At 39.4% G+C, this 13,440-nt stretch overlaps 1 protein-coding gene across 1 annotated transcript in view; it reads right to left on the bottom strand.

The window, feature by feature from the left end:
- LOC143934223 (transmembrane protein 26-like) overlaps nucleotides 1-13,440 on the bottom strand; it is a 74,073-nt gene that overhangs the window by 1,312 nt on the left and 59,321 nt on the right. The gene's annotated exons all lie outside the window — the stretch shown is intronic.

Below are 13,440 nucleotides of genomic sequence, written 5' to 3'. Positions count from 1 at the left end.
CGTGTGTGTGTGTGTGTGTGTGTGAGAGAGAGTGTATCCCCCTGTGTGTGTATGTGTGAGAGTGTATCCCCCTGTGTGTGTGTGAGAGTGTGTGTGTGTGTCCTCCTGTGTGTGGTGTGTGAGTGTGTGTCCCCCCTGTGTGTGTGAGTGTCCCCCCTGTGTGTGTGAGTGTCCCCGTGTGTGTGTGTGTGTGTGAGAGAGTGTATCCCCCTGTGTGTGCGTGAGAGTGTATCCCCCTATGTGTGTGTGTGTGTGTGTGTATCCCCCTGTGTGTGTGTGTGTGTGTGAGTGTGTCCCCCTGTGTGAGTGTGTGTGTGTGTGAGAGTGTCCCCCTGTGTGGTGTAAGTGTGTCCTCCCCCTGTGTGAGTGTGCGTGTCCCCCTGTGTGTGTGTGTGTGTGCGTGAGTGTATCCCCCTGTGTGTGTCCCCCCCCCCGTGTGTGGTGTGTGTGTGAGTGTCCCCGTGTGTGTGAGTGTCCCTGTGTGTGTGTCTCCCTGTTTGAGAGTGTGTCCCCCTGTGTGTGTGTGTGTCTCCCCCTGTGTGTGTGTGTGTGCGCGAGTGTGTCTCCCTGTGTGAGTGTGTGTGCGTTCTCCCTCCAGTTTCCCCCTGTGTGCTCCCCCCCCCTTGTCTCCCTGGCAAGGTGTGGCGCCCAAGGGGGCCCCATGAGCTTCTATTGCCCGGGGGCCCCATTAGTTGTCAGTCCGCCCCTGCTTCAGTGTTTTTAATCTATCCTCTAGAATATTGCAGCAGCGCTTTTTTATGCCCCCATGAAATTGCGGACACTGAATTTAATCAAATAAACATAGTCTCATGAAATCGCAGAAAACAGGAGAAGTAAAAGAAGCAAGGGGAAATTTCCCCAACCAGACACAGCAAACCAAAAACTGAAAATGAAAAGTTGAATAGAGAGATACTATCAATTCTGACCAACCCAGTGGCTCCTGAACTGACTCACCCACTGAAGTACTAGCCGAGGGATTGGTCAGAATTGATAGTATTTCTCTATTCAACTTTTCATTTTCAGTTTTTGATTTGCTGTCTCTGGTTGGGGAGATTTCCCCTTGCTTCCAATCCTGCATAAATTCTTAAGGCACAATTTCTTGAGGGTCTGTTTATCACTGTCTACTGCTAATAATGGAATGTTCACACAGTGTTACAATGTTTTCATAGCTTCCAAAACTCAACAAGGGAAAATTTCCAAGCTAAATGGAACATAAAAAGACATCTGGTGGAGATATTCAGAGAAGCAGGGGAAGAGTGGAGAAAGATTGTCTGTATTGAAGGGCTTTAATATTACCGGTATCTGATGAGTGCATCCCAATAGGGAAGCTTCGTTGCTTCACGTGGTGAAATTTGGTGGAAGCTTCATACAGAGTACAGCAAGGACTTTCTTACTGAGCCACTCTTTTACTTCTCCTGTTTTCTGCGATTTCATGAGACTATGTTTATTTGATTAAATTCAGTGTCCGCAATTTCATGGGGGCATAAAAAAGCGCTTCTGCAATATTCCAGAGGAGAATTTACTTGTGAGCTCTTTTTATATTGCCTTTTTCACATTATTTTTCTTAAAATAGTAGCTGCTTAAAGGTATATCAACTGTATATTTGGTAAACCTCAGAGTATTTTTCCATAAGGTGCAGAGTGGTGGCATTTAGGGTGCAGTTTGTACACCATTTTCTTTGCATTTTTAATCTAACCTGTTCACATTTTTTAATGCAAAAAGGGAGACATCAGCCCCATACATGTTCTAAAGATTCTCAACAGTTTTTTTTAGGTTCAAAAGTTCCAAATAGAACTTTTTTAATCTAAAAACTTCATCGCAGTTATGTGTAACCCTCTTAAGTGTGTATACAAAACAATAAAAAAAAATACATTTTGAACTGTAGCTAACACTATATGCGCTCCTGTCAAATCTCAAGACAAATTTCCCTCTGGAAAGAAAATGCTCAGGGAACACCAAGCTTATGGAGTTATATGTTTTCTTATTCTCTATGTTAACCCCAATGATAAGTACAATTTACATGTACACAGGAGTAGCATTGCATCTCCTTTTTTCTTACTTTTCTATGGACATGTTTCACAGTTCAACCTTAATCTACACCAGAGATATGCAAATAGCGGACCTCCAGCTGTTGCAAAACTATAAGTTCCATCGTGTCTCTGCCTCTAGGTGTCATGCTTGTGCCTGTCAGAGTCTTGCTATGCATCATGGGACTTGTAGTTCTGCAAAAGCTGGAGGTCCGCTAATTGCATATCCCTGATCTACACTTTTGTAAGCTACAAGGTAAAATATTACCATCTAATGGTCAAAAGAGGTAACACTGGAATTATCAGTAAACCAATGCAATCCTCAATTAAATTCTTGTCATCATTCCCAAGCATGATCTACTACCAACTTCATAGATCTTAAACTCATGTCTCTGAATGCAAAAGGCCTCAACAGCCCATATAAGCGTAAAGCTCTCTGGGAGGACATTCTGAAATTCGGCAGCGGCATTATCTGTATACAGGAATCTCATTTTGCAAAGGATAAAAACTCCAAAATGTTCTCACCAAAAATTCCCACACATACTCACATCCAACAACAAGAAGAAAAAGAAGGGAGGAATAACAATGATTAAAGACTCCTTTCAACTTCTAGACACTAAAATAGACAACCAAGGAAGATTGCTCATTCTAGGAGCAACCATTGAAAACACAATATTCACAATCATCAATATATATGCTCCCAATAAGAATCCTCATCAGTTTATAAGGAAAATCCTGACAAAGGCTAGAAAAATACAAAAAGGTCACCTTATTATATGTCGAGACTTCAACGCACCCCTAGACCCAATCATGGACACCTCCAAGCAAGGATCTCTCACCAGAAATGGACTAAAGAAGATATTTCTTAATGAAGAATTGTATGATCTCTGGAGGTAACTCCATTCCACTGAAAGGGATTATGCATTCTACTTTCATGTACACAAATCCTATTCAAGGATAGACTATTTTATCATGGATACGGTAATTTTGCAAAAAATAACTAATGCTAATATTCACAATATAACCTGGTCTGACCATGCTCCAATTACACTCGAAATTAAAGTAAATCAAGCATGTAACAATAACACTTTGTGGAGAAACAACACATTTATCCTATCTCAAGAGAGGTACTTGTCTGTGATAAAAAAAAAAAAAAAAAAAACCTAATGGAATTTTTAATTAATAATGACAACAACTGTGTGACAAATACCATTCTATGGTGTACTCACAAAGTCTTTATTAGGGGCCTCCTCATACAAATGGCCGCTAGGGGAAAAAAAAGAAAAGCTTCCACTTTGGACAAGCTACTAAAAGATATCTTCAGATTAGAAGAACAACATAACAACTTTCTAAAGACATACAATTACAGCAACAAATTAATAGTCTTAGAACAGAACTAAAAGCCAACCAGATTGCAGACCATGACAAATAACTAAGAAGGCTAAAACGAAATCATTACTTTCAGGGCAACAAAGCTAGCAAACTACTGGCTAACCAATTGCGTCAGTGCCAGCACAAAAATAAAACAAACAAATTGATCCATCATCTATCTGATCAAGTAATATAAACCCTCAAGAGATAGCAGACACCTTTTCAGAATACTACGAATCCCTATTTATTCCCAAAGAAGACAGAAATACACCTCAACCCACAACCGAAAACATCTTAAACTTTTTAAACTCTGTGAACCTACTTGACATTAACCCCAAAGATATAGAATACCTTAACGACCCAATCTCATTAGACAAAACCCTCAAAGCTATTAAATCCCTACCTAAAAACAAAGCACCAGGGGGGTTTTGACGGGCTTTCAAGTGAATATTATCAAACCTTTATTGACATCTTAGCTCCTTATCTGACTAATATGTTTTAACCAAGTTTCTTCATATAGCCAATTCCTCGAATAAATGTTGGAAGCTATAATAATCACTCTACCAAAACCAGGTAAAGACCCAACTTCCCCTCTAAACTACAGATCCATATAAATATTTATTTTGGACCTCAAAATTTATGCACAAATTTTGGCTAACCACTTACTAAACATAACTTCTTATTTCATAGGCCCTGACCAAGCAGGATCTATTAGAGGAAGACAGGCCCCAGGTGGCACCAGACGGATGGTAAATATAATTAATCACACAGAAAACAATTGAACGCCGTCCCTTCTCCTGGCCCTAGATGCTGAAATACCATTCGATAGAATGTGTTGGGAATACATATCTAAAACATTAATGAAGTTTAGTGAAGGGATTCATACGTACGGCCATTATATCACTTTACTCACAACCCTCAGCAAAGGTAGTCACCTCCGGAATAATCTCAAAATGTTTTAGGTTAACCATTGGAACAAGGCAAGGTTGTCCACTATCCCCTCTAGCAGAAAGTATATGCAACAACCCTGATATTAATGGTATTAAAATAGGCCAATATGAACATAAGATAGGACTCCTCGCGTATTATATTATTTTATAAATGAGAAATCCGGATACCTCCTTACCTATAAAATATTAGAATGGTATGGTAATGTATCATATTACCAAGTCAATAACCATAAATATTATATTTTATCTATGAATCTTCCCACAAATAAGTCTAATAATCTGTGTACAAAATATCAATATACCTGGGATGAGACATCTATTTCTTATTTGAGCGCAAAGCTCACTTACCCCATCTCCAAACTATATGAAGCTAACTTTCCCAACCTCTTTGAGCAAATCAACAAAGATCTACAACATATATAAAAAAAAAAAAAACTTTCATGGGTTGGTAAGATAGCAGCTTTCAAAATGCAAACTCTACCTAAAATCCTATATTATTTTCGACTCTCCCTATTCTGATACCTACCAAATTTTTTACGCAGACCAACACCAAGCTGAAAAAAATGCATACAGAATGGTAAAAAACCCAGAGTGTCATTCTCGATACTAACTACTACGAAAATCTTAAGTGGAATGGGTCTCCCAGATATGAAAAAACGACTACCATGCTTCACTATTAGACCAAATGAAAGTTTTCCTTCCCAGAAGACAAACTATGGATTAACATAGAAAGAGAGGCCACATTAGGTCATGATATGGCCGCCCTTTCCATGGCTTACCACATCCTACAAGAAAAAAAATATATACTGAACCTCTATAGCATTAAAGCAATGCTAATAGCCTGCAAACATATCCAATCCAAAATGAAAGACAATGTTGCACACACCAAAGTTGCAATGCCAACAGCAGTTTTAGACTACTGTAAGATTCGAATGTCAGTAGGAGAATCAGTTAATAAACGTTAGCATGTATATAAGTGTCTACCTACCCACCTTAAGAACATACAGACTGAATGATATTGATCCTAATAAGCATATCGAAATCCCCACGGAAATATGGCAGTACTTTACACTCCAAAAATACCAAATGAAGAAAGGAATTACTTTAATCTTTAACCTTTTAGAACCCCCTCCAACAGAATGTAAAAATCCCAACATGACCAAGTGGGAAAAAGACCTTTCTCTTAATTTCACAAAGGAATGTAAGAATGCTTTTTTTGACTACTAGTAAAGCTTCCTCCTGCATGGACCATTGAGATAATTTGCCAAAAATTCTAAACAGGTGGTATTTAACCCCTTACAAAATATCAAAGATTTTCCCATCTACATCCCCTATATGTTGGAGCTGCAATGAACAAATAGGCAACCTTTATCATACCCAAACCTCATGTAAAAACCTACTATCTCCTGAAATGGCAATATTGGGGATAAATCTTGAGATATATCCAGTAAGTTATAGAACAAGTGTGGTACACATACTTATAGCAGCAAGACTTACTATATCTAATTCCTAACTTAACGAATGTCATCACCTGACTCAATATCCAAGCACAATATGAATTATTACTTGCATATACAAACGACTCTACAACTGAATTAAAAAAAAAACTGGCAAGAATGGCTATATAGCCCAGGAGCCTCTACTTGCCTCTAATTGCCTAAAAAACAATCACATTATAAAGTGCATAGCTGATGTACATGAGTGTATAGGCTCCTTGCCCTAAAGCTTACTGGTCTCCAGGCACTCACAAGATGGAGGCTCGCAAACTTCCTGGTGTGCGGCTTGACGTCATCAGCCCTGACCAATATACAGTATAATCTGCCCAGTCAGGCCTTGCTTCCCTCCACCCAGGGGATTTTTTGGTCTATATGGATATCAAGGATGCATACTTACACGTCCCCATTTTCTAAGCACATTAGCACTACCTGCACTTTGCTGGGTGCTTTGTCCCTGTTCATGCACTGCTTCACTTTCAGGGCATTCCAATTGTGGGATATCTGGGAGAACTTCTTTTTCAGGAACAGTTGGTGCAGGCTCTGTTATTTGGATTGTCCAGACCCTACAGAAGTTTGGGTGGATCCTATATATCCAAATTGGTGCAGGAACTATTTAATTGCTTGTAGTGCCTAGTTCTGTTCCTGGATGCGACTTTATTAAAGATGTTGCTTTCCCAGGGAAAGCTCCATACTTTTTTCTTCCCTGCTTCTTTCAGACAATGCCACAGCAGTAGCTTACATCAACCAAGGGGGAAAACCATAAGCAGATTTGATCTTCATCTGGGTAAAAAGTCATGCTACCTCCCTGTCCTCCATTCGCATAATGGGCATGAAAAATTGGCAGGCAGAATTCCTCAATCACCAATATCTGAACTCGGGAGATTAGTCTCTTCATCCCACAGTGTTTTATCACGTGCCTAGTTAGAGGCCAAAGTGACAAGAGGGTTTCCCTTACAGGTTTGGTCCAAACACTCCAAGTAATGGTGACAGGGAGTGAAAGGGCACAAAGTGGCATGGGTGCTAAGAGTCCAGTCCACAGATAACTAGACATGTGCATTAGTTTTTGTCCCAATGCATTTTCTTCCGAATTTTGGGTATTTTCGTTATTGTTTTAACAAACGATAACAAACATGCAGAATCCAAAACCCGAAAGAGCCAACATAAACAAATGCTTTATTTTCATTTTAGTTGCGATAACAGTTCGATATAGATAGGTGATTCGACATGACGCTGACAATAGCAATCCGTGTCCATCAAATCTGTGGTCGAATGTGCCTAACCTTAGCTCTTTTAGTCCAAGATTATTCTACATAGAGAGAAAAGATTGGACATAGAGAAAACAGATTCGACAGTATAGAGACAATAACAAAAAAGGTCGAATGTGCCTAACCTAACTCTATTAGTCCAAGATTATTCAACATAGAGAATAAAGATTCAACATGAAGATTTGACGAAGCAGTCGCCGCGAGCGGACATTCATGGTCAAATGCTCCGCCCATAGGCTATAGAAGAATTCTAATGTTGGTTGACTAGTAATAATAACTAATAAATATAATTATTACTAGTGTCATACAACATTAGAATTCTACTATAGCTTGTAGGCGGAACATTCTACTGGCAATGTACTATTGCGGAGTCCTACAGTTTAGCTGTTCCGTCAAATCTTCTTAGAACATTCGACATACACCATAAGCCTTCAATGACTTAATTATTTCAGATTTTCAGATGAATACATTTTTTAACGAAGCAAAATAAATAAAAAAGGATTTTGGGAGTAACTAAATTAGTTAATTTTTCGGATGAAAGCGAAATTCCGAAACAAAATATTTCAGTGTGCACATGTCTACAGATAACCACTTCTAATAGGTAGAACCCAAAACAGGCTGAAGGGGGCCAGTGATAGACAACCCAGAAGGCCGATATGAAGCTGCACGGAGGGCAAAAGAATGTTTAGAAGAAAAGTTGAGGTCAGCAATGAATAGGTAGCAGAATCATGAGAAAAAATGTTGCGCTGTCAAAATAGTGATATATAATAAAGTCTTTCCTCAATATATTATCAGAGAAGATAAACCGTTAAAGTCCTTCACATAATCCAAAATACATTATAAGTGATGAAAGTGTCTAAACACCATTTAAAGGGGTTGAAAAGCCTCATGTTTTTTCACCTTAAGGTGAAAAAACTTCTGTCACTAACCGCCCCCCCCCCCCCCCCCCCTCTCGTTTTACTCACCTTAGTCTTGTATTCCCCCGCGCTCTTCCTCTCTGCCCGGGGTACTCGGCTCTCGATTGGCTAGATTGATAGCAGCGCAGCCATTGGCTCCCGCTGCTGTCAATCAAATCCAATGATGTGGGCACCAGGGGGGGGGGCCAAGTCTTACATAGACGACGAATTCTGGACTCTGGAGCGCGCCCGCTAGGGAAACACCTCTCGGGAGAGAGTGCTTCTCCTAGGGGGTTATACGATGCAGGGAGGAGCCCCAGAAGAGGATGATTGGGGCCACTCTGTGCAAAAGAACTGCACAGTGGAGGTAAGTATGACATATTTATTATCTTAAAAAAATAAAAGAATAAGCCTTACAATCACTTTAATACTTAGGTGAAAAAAGGGTGGTGTCCTTTCAATTAATGAAAGGTGTATCACCTCATGCTCCCCAGGGAATAGATAAGACAAAAATATCTTCCTACCAGATAATAAGACCCTTCAAGGTCTATACACACATTAGTGAGTATTCATCCCTCACTTCAGGTATAAGCCAGCTCAACTGTTCAGCCTGTTAAGGGATGCCAGTGATGCATATATGGATCTCATAGAAGCCTCAGACCTGATCATACAATGAACCAGAAGGAAGAGGAAATAAACTCACTGCGCAGCGCTCAGTATAAAAAAGTTTAGCACTCTCCGCTATTCCTTGCCTTGCCTCACTTTAAACATATAATGTGTTTTGGATTACGTGAAGGACTTTAACGGTTTATATCCTCTGATAATATATTGAGGAAAGACTCTATTATATATATCACTATTTTGACAGCGCAACATTTTTCTTTATTTATTTGCATTTATGGTGTGTACATATTTATGAGTGCTGCTGTTGTGTCATGTATTATCAATCATACTTAGATCACTAAGCGCAATTTTCCCATATATATTATTTATTTATGTAAAACCTTTATTTCAAAAGGAAAAAAACTGCTGTAACTGCTTATAACGCTGGAGTTTGGCTTCAGTTTGTTATTGTATATAAAATTGCTAGTAAATCTAACATCCCCCTCCCTCTAGACTGACAATGCTGCTGTCCAAAGGTACCCCTGTACTCATTCATCCAGAGTGGGGGCAATGTAATACAGGAGGTGTGTTACTGGCCAGATCATCAGGTGAAAACGGAAAGAAAAAGCCTAAAAAAGAAAATGAATACAAACACCACATCTAATAATTGGTATACTGCAATATATTTTTGGTTTTGGGTTTAATACCGCCTGAAATTCCACCTGAGGTTGTCAAGACTACAAGCTAATTTACAAAACCTTTCAAGCTGAGAAAAGTAGGACTACCAAGGATGAGGTGGACTGGGTGGTGCTGAAGACTATATCTGTTGATTGGGATTTGTCTTTATAGATGAAAGACTGATGGAATATCAGAATGATAAATGATTGTTGAGTAGGTCCTGGACTAAGGTAAGACAGTGACAACATACAAAACACAAATAAGAAAATTGGATTCTGAGCGTAACATATTGCATAACACCACTTTGATCCTGATGATAACTTAGGCGTCAAGTGGCATCTTAGATAATATGTTTACAAGCTCCTGACCATGCCCTGAAAATATCTCAGTGTGACTGATAATTCACTACTGTTCACGAATATATTCATTCCTGAGGTCATTTGAGGATAGGTTGGAAATACAGAAGCTTAGAACAAGCAGACACTCTGAATATAAAATGTTTGCTTCTACAATGAATTTTATATAAGGAAAGATATATTGATTTTCTTTTTCAAAAAAATTTAATTGGATTTCCAATAAACACTTTAGGCAAAGCTGTATGTAAATTCCTTTAGTTCTATCAGGAATAAAAACGTATAAGTAATTTAACAGGGAAGAGGAAGAAAGGCAGAGACAGATTTCATAAAAAGTAGGAGATTCATATACTGTATTTCTGCAGACAGGGATACAGGAAAGCAACAGCTACAAGTGCCTAATAAACCTTTTTTTTCAGCAATAATAAAAGTCAGTCTAAACCAGTCTAAACCATTAAATAATAATAGAACATAAAAGGTGTTTAACGTGTGGGATTAAAAATTACATTTACAATTACATTTATTGTAAAAATAAATATTGTGCTTTTTGTTTATGTGCTATTTAATGCAAACTATGTGTGCCCTGGCAAAGATATATAGTGTTTAGCCTGCTCAGACACCCATAGATATCTGCTCGCTGTGCTTTAACCACTTAAGGACCGAGCTCCGGTAGGTGGAGAGGGCACTGGAGAGCAATGGGAGGGGCATCCCTCTCCCGCCACTGATAAAAGTGATCTTGCAACGAATCTGCCGCTGAGAGGACCGCTCACTGAAGAAGAGGATACCAGGGTTATGGCAGCTAGCTGCTGCCATAACAATGATATCCCTCTTCAAAGCGCCGACATATATCGTTGTGAGCCAGTCTGGAAGTTGTTAAAAAGTGACTGAGGCTGATAGAGGGTTCACAGCTGCCTTTGTTGCAACACGCCTTTTGGAAATCAAATGTTAGCAGTATGTTTCTACGCACTTTATCTGCAGGCACTGTGGGGCAATTCAACCTGAAAAAGCATTGAAATTGTCCCAGTTCTCTCAGCAGCTCAGCTCTCCCTGCTCCTCCTACCAGATTTCCAGTTGTGTTTACATTTTTAGCATACCTCCTGTGACAGACCCAACTGGGACAGATGTTTTTGGAGGGGACTAAGGGCTGGTCTTCTACCCACTGATTATAGGGCATGGAGGAGACTGGGGATTCTGTCTGCTTTTCCCAGTCAGAGCATGGAAACGAGCTCAGTTCAGCCTCTGACCCCATGGCGAGAGCAGATCATTCTCTAATGATGGACAACAACGTGATGAATGCTGAGAGTGAGGCTTGGATTAATTCTCTGAATAAGGACAATAAAGCATCCCTTCTGGAGTTGATGGAAAGGTGTAATATTAATCTCCTACAGGTTAATGGTAAGAGAAAATATGGTGGCCCTCTTGCAGAAGGGGACAGAAATATTTATCAACAATATCCCTCAAGAAATCTATGCAGATTAATGAATTCCACGTTTCAGACTGATGGAACATTGTATGAGTTTTGTTTTATGATGACTTTTTTAGTGGACAAATTACACAAGTGAAAGCCAAACACCTGGCAGATAGACATGTGCACACTGAAATATTTTGTTTCGGAATTTTGTTTTCGTCTGAAAAATACATTTATTTATTTACTCCCAAAATTTGTTTTTATTTATTTTGTTTTGTTAAAAAATGCATTCGTCCGAAAATCCAAAATAATTAAGGTCGAATCTGTCACTGAACGCTTATGGTGTCTGTCGAATGTTCTAAGAAGATTCGACGGAGCAGCTAAACTGTATGACGTTGCAATCGTACATTTCCCGCCTACAAGCTATAGTAGAATTCTAATGTTGTATGACACTAGTAATAATTATATTTATTAATTAATATTACTAGTCAACCAACATTAGAATTCTTCTATAGCCTATGGGTGGAGCATTTGACCATAAATGTCCACTCGGGTGACTGCTCCATCGAATCTTCATGTCAAATCTTTTCTCTCTATGGCGAATAATCTTGGACTAATAGAGTTAGATTAGGCACATTCAACCCTTTTTGCTATTGTGTCTATAATGTCGAATCTTTCCTCTCTATGTCGAATCTTTTCTCTCTATGTAGAATAATCTTGAACTAATAGAGCTAAAGTTAGGCACATTCGACCACGGGTTCGATGGGCACAGATCGCTATTGTCAGCGTCATGTCGAATCTCCTTTCTATATCGAACTGTTGTTGCAACGAAAACGAAAGGCCCTGGACTAATCAAAGTTTGGGTTTCTGGCTATTGATTACTTTATCTTCTTGCTAATGACCTTACTGTTTAATTAAAATCACTGTTAGTTGTCAGCTGTTTGAAGTTTGCATTGTCATACTAATATCCCTAAGAGGGTAATGTCCTCCTGGGAGTTTTAATAAAGAGTCATTCCTTTGGTTTTTATCCCAACATCTTGTCTGTGTACGATGCTTGGGGTAAAGAGCTGGTATTAGCTCTTGGTCTGCTGGAAGGGTTTGGAGGGCAGAAAGCACTGTTTGGCATCGGGGGGGGGGGGGGGGGTGCCAGAAGGTCTATCACACTTCCCATCTCACCTAGATTTGAAGGAACTGGACCTCTTTTGGAACACAAACCTTCTGCCCCGCTTTCCTACTCATTTGTCCCTCCTATTTGATTTGCTGTTTAGACCTTTAAAAATATATTCTGATTAACTACCTAAAGTGGTATATCACATTCAGCCTTTCATCTAACCTCTGCATGTGTGCTTTTTTAGCCTGAAACATAAGTATAAAAAAAAATTAGTGGGAAAAAGTACTTGGATGTTTAACTATTAATTTCTTATTTTTAATTTATTATATATTAATTAATTGTGATCTGAGTAACTCATGGTGTAGCATTGGCATGTCCTTTGACTATATACTTGTCTCTTTAAGTTTGAGCTTTGTCTACAAAGGTGTAAGGGAGAAGGGTGTTTTTAACTACTGAGAGAAGCAACTTGAATGACTTAAACTGGGAATTTGTCTCAAATACTTCTCTCAGCAGCTCAGCTACCGCTACTCGCTCTTCCCAGCAGTAACTCAGCAGCCTTCCAGTCTCCTAATCTCTAATTCAAACACAGATCAGGTGCTCTGGGAGGGGTAGCTTAGCTGCTGAGAAAACAACTTTAAATACTTCAGCGTTTCTGCTGTAAACTTTGAGGACAAATGAAAGTTGCAGTGCCTGCAACTATAGAAGTCAGTGGAGGGTTACCTTTACTGCTTGATAAGATAATATAAAAACTTGAATGTCAAAAGTTTGACCACAGGTTTCCTTTAAAACTTCGGGTTTGTGATATTTATGTGAAGTTCTTAAAGTAGACATTCAGCCGTACACGAACTAACTCTAAATCTACTAGCAGCCACATTCTAAAACAAATGTAACTAGCCCTGTAAAGCAAAGATTGCTATACATACCTTTTCTGCAGCTGCTCCAGTCCCACACTGCACTGTCAGCAGCAGCTTCTCTGTGTAGGCGTGTTCAGAAGAGGCAACCCACAATGGAAGCCCGTTGGGTGACGTAGCTTCCCATGCATTTCCCAGCCGTTGTAGGCTGTCTCCAACACACAGCATCCGCCGCTGAAGATCGGACCAGATTGGCTTCAAGAAATATATGTATAGCGATTTTCACTTTACAGGGCTAGATAGATTAGTTTTAGAATGTGGCTGCCAGTAGAGTTAGTTTTTGGCTGAACTTCCACTTTAAGTTCTTCCCATGTTAATGAGGTTTACTTCTGAGGGTCAGCTGTTTTTAGCACAATGTTAGGTTAACTGGC

This window comes from Lithobates pipiens, unplaced genomic scaffold (assembly GCF_037356315.1).
Source record: "Lithobates pipiens isolate NorthernLeopardFrog02 unplaced genomic scaffold, aLitPip1_a1.2 Scaffold_27, whole genome shotgun sequence".
NCBI lineage: Eukaryota > Metazoa > Chordata > Amphibia > Anura > Ranidae > Lithobates > Lithobates pipiens.
Note: the sequence above shows the minus strand (reverse complement) of the source record. Positions and strands in the feature narration are given on the sequence as shown.